Genomic DNA, 6,982 nt, shown 5'->3' with positions numbered 1-6,982 from the left:
AACCAGAAAAGATGTCCGACACGGATTAGAAAGTCCTCGATCGGAAGGCGCTCGGCACAATCAGGTTAACTCTCTCTCCACATATTGCGTTCAACATAAAGATCGAAAAACCATCGGCATTAAACAAGGTCTTTCTCACAAAGAGGCTGTTCAATCTGTGCATGAAGAACGACAGTAGCGTGGCTGAGTACCTCAACGACTTCAACAGACTCACAGCTCAGTTGGAATCAATAGAGATCAGTTTCGACGATGAGATTCGGGCATTGCTAATTCTGTCTGGATTACCGGATAGCTGGGAAGGCCTGGTGATGGCAGTGAGCAACTCATCGCCGACAGGTAAGCTGAAGTTTGATGACGTAATTGGAGTGCTTTTGAGTAAAGAAGCAAAAAAGAAAGTCCACAGGTGCTACAAAATCTTTAGGGAGCGCATTGAACACATATGAGCGCGGTGAAAAGAAGGACGGTCGACATCGAAGCGGCTCGAAGTCGAGAAAAGGCAGATCTATACCACCTCAGAATAAGGAGACAACATGCTGGAACTGCGGCAAAAAAGGGCACTTTAGGAGGGACTGCAAAGCTCTTAAAGGAAAGCAAGGCGACTACACTGAAAGAATCAGCGGAGATTCGGCCAATCTCGCTGAAGGTAGTGATTCTGATGCCCTAGTCCTATCTTTGTCTACCGATAATGAGTCTTAGGTGATAGACTCGAGCGCGTCTTTCCATGCTACATCCCAAAATAAATTTTTAGAGGATATCAGATTGGTGACTTCGGTACAGTCTACCTAGGGGATGGAGAGCCTTGCAATATCGAAGGAAAAGAAAGTGCATAAGTGAAGATCAATGGTGGTGCTTCACTAGAGCCGAAAGACATGAGGCACGTACCTCGGCTACAAAGGAATCTGATTTCTATTGGACAGTTAGCGAGCGATGGGTACAGGATGACTTTCACGGATGACCGGTGGAAGATCTCAAGAGGCTTGCTGACGATGGCCAGTGGCAAAAGGGTTGGGACTCTCTATGTTACCAACGGCACGCAAAACTCTATTGGTGTTGCAGCTACAGATGTGGATGCCAAGGTGTGGCATCACCGACTTGGACACATGAGCCATCAAGGCATGGTGGCTATGCATCAGATGGGCAAGCTGCAAGGTCTTAAGGCAGTCGAGCTAGATTTCTGCGAGGACTCCGTGTACAGAGCTAGTAGGCTTAGGCAAAGACTTATTGTTTCTATCCCTGTTATCCCAAAGTTAGGCAGTCTCAGTAAGAAAATCCAAATACTCCCATGCCTCATCAGGTTATTTTTTTAAAAATCTACCATTGCACATGGTCTCTACAAACTGTTTCAACTGTGGAGATAAACCTTCATAAAAGAAGCTAATAGTTCTCCAAATTTCAAACCCGTGATGAGGGCATGAGAGAAGAAGGTCTTTAAATCTTTTCCAACATTCATAAAATGTTTCATTATCTTTTTGTTGGAAATTGCCGATATGTCTTTTTAAAAAGTTGGTCCTTTGTGCGGGAAAGAACTTCTTCAAAAATTCTCTCTGCATATCTTACCAAGTTCTTATTGATCTAGGTCGCAAGGGGTTTAGCCATGTTTTGACCTCATCCTTTAGAGAGAAAGGGAACAACGTTAGCTTGAGGACATCCTCGGTGACGTTAGGCACTCTAAATGTAATGCTCAATTCTTCAAAATCCTTTAAATGAAGATACGGACTCTCGGACTCTAACCCGTGAAACTTGGGCAGCAATTGGATTACCCCTGGTTTGATTTCAAAATGTCCTACATTATCAGGAAAAATTATGCATGAAGGCTGACTAGTTCTAGTCGGTTGTTGGTATTGTCTTAGAGTCATAACATGGGGTTCACGTTCTCGATCGTGGTGACTCCCTGCATCTTCATTTAAATCAGCCATCTCACAAGGTGTGAGATACTTCGAAGGAATTTCAGGGGTGTGTCCTAAGGGATGATCTAAAGTTGTACGACTTAATCGACCGGTGTCGTCCCTATTCCACTTTAACATGCAAAATTTTTCTCTCTTTTTTTTTTAAGTATAAGTACCACCTAAAGATACCCTAATACAAAAAGCATGCATCAAAATATTACACCTCAATTTCTAATGTTTTTCTTAAATTTTTAGACAGCTCCTAACTGGTTTGAAGAGGACACCTAAGCCTCCAATCCGATCTAGTAACCTAGTCGACCAGATAAGCTCACAGGTAAGTGGAGGGGTCACGATGCGTTTAGCAAAGGTCCCACTTAAAACCCACTTTCCTCGAACAGAGACTGTCTCCCTTAGAGGGACAAAGCTTGCCTAGACATCGACTGGGCCATAGAGCGAAATTGGTGCAACTTTCGGTGGTCTTCGTCCTATTGAGCTCGAATGTCCTTAGGGGCCAACGTCTAGTTGATTTTAGTTAAGCTTAGGATATTTATTCACTGGGGTGATTTTTGGGCTAAGGACGAGTGATGAAATTCTGACTTTATCTTTTTTAATGGGTTCAGCTCTTAAAATATTTTATGCTGATGCCTTATACTATATGCAACAATCAAAAGATTTTTTTTAATGTTTTATGACATGACATTAAATTATATTGAATAGTTGATCAAACAAATTATTTATTTCTTTTTTTTAGTTTAAATTTGAAATTTGAATTCTGAAATTTGAAATTTAAAATTTAAAATTTTGAGTTCTTCCCTCTTTTTTTTTATTTTGAATGATCACCCTTGATCTTTTCTTAAAGTTTTTTTTTTATCAATTTTCAATTAGCAACAAGAGTTAATGAGATATGATAACAATAAAATTCTGATTCAAAAAAAAAATAAATACAGAAAATTCAAAATAGAAAGCAGCAAGGTTTCATATTAATCTAATGGTCATAAAAGTCTCAGAATGTCAATCCGACCGTTCAGATTATCGAAAAATGTGTCCTACACCAGCCGACCAAATTTGAGTCCAATCAGACGGTGAATGTCTCTGATATCAGAGTTTGAGGCAGACTGTGCAGGGAATAAAAATAGTAGTAAAGATTTAATTATTTTTTTTCGAAAGAAAAAGACTAACTACTAAGGTACTAATTGAATTTAAAATTATACTAATAACTCAGCCATTCCCCAGCAACGGCACCAAAAATTTGATGCGCTCGCAAAATTGCTCTCCTAAGTGCAGGAGAATCGCGCAAGCAGTAAAACTCGGGAGTCCGAGGTCGAATCCTCAGGGAACGATATAGGTATTATTAGCATAATTTCAGATGTAATTTTTAGTTGATTTTCAGAAATCAAAAGCAAAGAATAATAGGTAATTAAACAAAGTTCAAGAATATAGAGAAGGCTAGGGATCTGGATTCCCCCTTGACAATGTTATTTTCAACAATTGAATTTTTGCGATTCTTGATTAAGAATTAATTAGATAGAATAGTTCTAAACATGGAATATATAATTTGAAAACATGAATTCAACATTCAAGTATTTATCGTGCCGGTTACGTCTACGACAAATCAAAAATCGAAACAATCCATGCATCACTAAATATAAACCATACAAGATCTATCTAATAAAATAAGTATGCAAGAATCAAGAGTATATAATAGATGTAAATCAAAGGGAATAATCGTTCAAAATTTACTGGAAGAAAGCAAACTGTCAAGGGTTCTTCCATCACCATTGACCAAAGGAATTAGCCTCCCATTACAAGCATCACCTCTTCCTTTATATTTTTTTTTCTTTTCGGAAATAGGACATACCCTGTTTCTTTTTTTTTTTTCCAATGTGAGAGCTCAACCCCCTTCCCCTGTTTGTGTGGGAACCAGAACAACGTCCCAAGCCCCAGCCTCCTCTGTTTTTCCCGAATCAAAGCTCTCTTCCTTTCCAGCCGAGAGAGAGCTATATAGATCGCATCCCTCAACGCACGCGGTGGAGATGGGCGGATCGAAAGGAATTTCGAACGTTGATCGCGAGATATTGATGAAGGAGGACTGAATGCGGGGGATGCTTCGCGGGATCGGCGGCGGATCGGAAGGAATGGACGCTAATCTCGGCCGAGAGGAAGGCTGATCGTGGTCTCCGGAGCATCGTGGACGGCTGGGATGGCTGAGACGCGGATCCGGAAGCTTTGAAACGCGGATGATGCTGGGAGGTCGCCGAAGGAAGCTGAGATGGGTGGGATGCGGATGGTGCCGAGACGCTCACGAATGGCTGGAACGGAGGAAGAAGCGGGCGTTGATCTCGGCTGGGAGGTGAAGTGGGCTGTTGGGAGGCGCTGATCACGGGCTGAAGCATGGGATTACGGGCTCGGGCAGACGCTGTGGAGGAGGCGGACGGCTGGGCGGTGATGTTGCTTGATCCGGAAGCTGGGATCGGTTGATATGCCTGGGAGCCGAACCGTGGACGGTGGGAGATGCGTGAGGCTGGCAGAAGAACGAACGGACGCGTGAACGGGGGAATCGCGAATGCTGGGATCACGGAAGACGTTGATCGCGGAAGTTTTGAAACAGGGAAAGAAGATGATGTGGGATGCTGGGAAGCTTCACGGGCTCGGGCAAGATGAGAACGCAAGCGGACCGATGCGGGAGCTCATCATGGGTGCGGACGACGTGGAGGAGACTCGTTGATCACGGGATGATCGTTGATGTGGCCACTTTCTTCCTTTTGGATCTTCTCGGCTTGATAAATCTAAGCCCTCGGATGTCCCATTGCGCGTTGCCTTAGGATGGTTGCTATATATCCCTCGAGTGCAAGTGTGCTTGATGAATGGTGGGTTCGATCAGACCATGACAAGGTTGGGCGTATGTGGTCTAAGTTATGCATTTGTCTAGGCCCATTTTATACTAAATGCGCATTGTAACTTTGATTTATGATCACCTGCACCCAATCAAAAATATAATATTAAATTAGTGATAATATCGTTATCCGTGGCAATAATACTAATTTAGATAGTATGTAGATCGAACTTTTGTACTCTCATCAGCTACAACTTGGAATTCCTGAAGAAGCATGGACGGGGAAGAAGATTGACTGAGCGCACCTATAGATTTTTGGCTGTACCGCATACGTCCATGTGGATTCCACTGAAAGACGTAAACTAGATGCCAAATCAAAAATATGCATCTTTGTTGGATATGGTGGTCATCAATTTGGGTACAGGCTTTGGGATCCAGAAAATAAAAAAATCATCAGAAGCAAAAACATGACCTTCAACGAGAACGAGATGCAGAAGAACCCAGTTTCAAAAGAAAAACCTAAGGAGCCAAACTTTGTAGATCTTGAAGAGGAGTCTACAAATTCTGATTAGAAGGTTCAGTCCGGGCAAGAGACGGAAACTACATTATGGCACTTCCTCCACAGCTAAGAAGATCCACTCGTACCATACATAGAAAGCCTCCTCAGCGATATGATGGGACTCTTAGCTATTTGCTGCTCACAAATAGTGGTGAACCTGAATGCTTTCAGGAAGCATTGCAGGTTGACGCCAAGAAGGAGTGAAAGTTTGCCATGGATGACGAGATGAAGTCATTGGAGCAGAATCAGACATGGGATTTGGTGGATCTGCCCAATCGTAAGAAAACACTGTCAAACAAGTGGGTTTACAGGCTAAAGGAAGAGCATGATGGTAAGAAGCGATACAAGGCTAGATTAGTTATTAAAGGTTTTCATCAGAGAGCCGGTGTCGACTTCATAGAAATATTTTCTCCTGTAGTGAAGATGAGCACTATTTGAATAGTGCTGAGCATGGTAGCTGCAAAAGATTTACACTTGGAGCAGCTTGATGTGAAGACAACATTTCTTCACGGTGATCTCGAGGAAGAGATCTACATGCAGCAGCCTGAGGGATACATCAAGGGTGACTTAGTGTGCAAGCTATGAAGAGTTTATATGGACTGAAGCAAGCACCCAGATAGTGGTACCTCAAGTTCGACAGTTTCATGCTTCAGATAGCTTACAAGAGATGCAATGAAGATCATTGTTGCTACTTCCAGGACTTCGGGTCATCATATATTATCTTGCTGTTATATATTGATGATATGCTAGTTGTAGGTTCTAGAATATGTGAAATTGCAAAACTGAAAAGAAGCTGTTCAAAAAGTTTGTAATGAAGGATCTAGGAGCAGCAAAACAGATCCTTGGCATACGGATCACCAGAGATAGGTCCAAGCACATCCTCAGACTATCTCAGGCAGAGTACATTCGCTGAGTACTCAGAAGGTTCAGCATGAAGGGTGTTAAACCAATTAGTACACCGATAGGTGCCCATTTCAAGCTTTCAATGGGGCAAAGTTCGAAGACACGGGAGGAAACAAAGGACATATCTAGAATTCCGTATGCATCGACAGTAGGGAGCTTGATGTACGCAATGGTGTGTACATGACCAGACATTGCTCAAGCAGTGGGAATAGTTAGTCGTTTCATGAGCTGCCCGGGTTTGGAGCATTAGAGAGCAGTCAAGTGGATACTCAGGTATTGAAGGGCACGGAAAGCATGGCACTATGCTATGGAGGGTTTGAGTATTAGCTACAGGGATTTGTAGACTCAGACATGGCTGGAGACTTGGATGGCAGGAGAAGCACGATAAGGTACTTATTCACCTTGGGCGGTGGGGCTGTTAGTTGGATCTCCAGGTTACAGCCGGTTATTGCACTATCAACGATAGAAGCTGAATACATGGCAGCCACAGAGGCATGAAAGGAATTGATAGGGCTTCAGAACTTGATGAAAGAGATTGGAAAGGAGCAGAAGGATTGTAGGTTGTACTCTAACAGTCAAAGCACAATTCATCTAGTGAAGAATTCATCTTTTCATGCGAGGACAAAGCATATTGATATACGGTATCACTTTGTGAGGTCGATGCTCGAGCAAAAGCTTATCAGACTGGAGAAGATCCACACCAGTGAGAATCCTGCAGATATATTGATGAAGGTCGTCATGGTGGAGAAGCTCAAAGCGAGTTCAGCTTCTACTGATCTTTTTTGAAGACATTGAGGAGGT

At 42.7% G+C, this 6,982-nt stretch overlaps 1 non-coding gene across 1 annotated transcript; it reads left to right on the top strand.

Moving 5' to 3' along the window:
• The first annotated feature begins 1,395 nt into the window (after window positions 1-1,395).
• On the top strand, window positions 1,396-1,504 carry LOC113463133. Its single transcript, XR_003386863.1, has one exon. It is a non-coding gene; the product is annotated as a small nucleolar RNA R71 (small nucleolar RNA).
• The last annotated feature ends 5,478 nt before the right edge of the window (window positions 1,505-6,982 follow it).

Source organism: Phoenix dactylifera, unplaced genomic scaffold (genome assembly GCF_009389715.1).
Source record: "Phoenix dactylifera cultivar Barhee BC4 unplaced genomic scaffold, palm_55x_up_171113_PBpolish2nd_filt_p 000089F, whole genome shotgun sequence".
NCBI classification, from domain to species: domain Eukaryota; kingdom Viridiplantae; phylum Streptophyta; class Magnoliopsida; order Arecales; family Arecaceae; genus Phoenix; species Phoenix dactylifera.
Note: the sequence above shows the minus strand (reverse complement) of the source record. Positions and strands in the feature narration are given on the sequence as shown.